General features: G+C 48.4%; 6 non-coding genes across 6 annotated transcripts in view; all 6 read right to left on the bottom strand.

Moving 5' to 3' along the window:
- LOC148987027 (5S ribosomal RNA) overlaps positions 1-15 on the bottom strand; it is a 119-nt gene extending 104 nt beyond the window's left edge. The window contains exon 1 of the ribosomal RNA XR_016162207.1: positions 1-15. This exon is cut by the window's left edge and continues 104 nt beyond it. This is a non-coding gene — a ribosomal RNA (5S ribosomal RNA).
- Positions 16-78: 63 nt separating this feature from the next.
- Positions 79-197, bottom strand: LOC148987028 (5S ribosomal RNA). The gene has a single exon (XR_016163767.1). It is a non-coding gene; the product is annotated as a 5S ribosomal RNA (ribosomal RNA).
- A 63-nt stretch (positions 198-260) lies between these two features.
- Positions 261-379, bottom strand: LOC148987029 (5S ribosomal RNA). Its single transcript, XR_016167099.1, has one exon. It is a non-coding gene; the product is annotated as a 5S ribosomal RNA (ribosomal RNA).
- A 63-nt stretch (positions 380-442) lies between these two features.
- On the bottom strand, positions 443-561 carry LOC148987030 (5S ribosomal RNA). Its single transcript, XR_016163412.1, has one exon. It is a non-coding gene; the product is annotated as a 5S ribosomal RNA (ribosomal RNA).
- Positions 562-624: 63 nt separating this feature from the next.
- LOC148987031 (5S ribosomal RNA) lies at positions 625-743 on the bottom strand. The gene has a single exon (XR_016167101.1). It is a non-coding gene; the product is annotated as a 5S ribosomal RNA (ribosomal RNA).
- Positions 744-806: 63 nt separating this feature from the next.
- Positions 807-925, bottom strand: LOC148987032 (5S ribosomal RNA). Its single transcript, XR_016167102.1, has one exon. It is a non-coding gene; the product is annotated as a 5S ribosomal RNA (ribosomal RNA).
- Positions 926-1,000: the final 75 nt, after the last annotated feature.

Consider the following 1,000-nt stretch of genomic DNA (forward strand, 5'->3'; position numbering starts at 1 on the left):
GGTATGGCCGTAAGCGAAATCTGCTGCCAAAATTGGGCTATTTGAATGGTTAGAACATTAGGGTAGTAAACTACATAAAGCTTACAGCACCTGGTATTCCCAGGCGGTCTCCCATCCAAGTACTAACCAGGCCCGACCCTGCTTAGCTTCCGAGATAAGACGAGTTCGGGCGTTCTCAAGGTGGTATGGCCGTAAGCGAAATCTGCTGCCAAAATTGGGCTATTTGAATGGTTAGAACATTAGGGTAGTAAACTACATAAAGCTTACAGCACCTGGTATTCCCAGGCGGTCTCCCATCCAAGTACTAACCAGGCCCGACCCTGCTTAGCTTCCGAGATCAGACGAGTTCGGGCGTTCTCAAGGTGGTATGGCCGTAAGCGAAATCTGCTGCCAAAATTGGGCTATTTGAATGGTTAGAACATTAGGGTAGTAAACTACATAAAGCTTACAGCACTTGGTATTCCCAGGCGGTCTCCCATCCAAGTACTAACCAGGCCCGACCCTGCTTAGCTTCCGAGATCAGACGTGTTCGGGCGTTCTCAAGGTGGTATGGCCGTAAGCGAAATCTGCTGCCAAAATTGGGCTATTTGAATGGTTAGAACATTAGGGTAGTAAACTATATTAAGCTTACAGCACCTGGTATTCCCAGGCGGTCTCCCATCCAAGTACTAACCAGGCCCGACCCTGCTTAGCTTCCGAGATCAGACGAGTTCGGGCGTTCTCAAGGTGGTATGGCCGTAAGCGAAATCTGCTGCCAAAATTGGGCTATTTGAATGGTTAGAACATTAGGGTAGTAAACTACATAAAGCTTACAGCACCTGGTATTCCCAGGCGGTCTCCCATCCAAGTACTAACCAGGCCCGACCCTGCTTAGCTTCCGAGATCAGACGAGTTCGGGCGTTCTCAAGGTGGTATGGCCGTAAGCGAAATCTGCTGCCAAAATTGGGCTATTTGAATGGTTAGAACATTAGGGTAGTAAACTACATAAAGCTTACAGCAC

Source organism: Pimephales promelas, chromosome 3 (genome assembly GCF_988280905.1).
Source record: "Pimephales promelas chromosome 3, fPimPro1.hap1.1, whole genome shotgun sequence".
Classification (NCBI taxonomy): domain Eukaryota; kingdom Metazoa; phylum Chordata; class Actinopteri; order Cypriniformes; family Leuciscidae; genus Pimephales; species Pimephales promelas.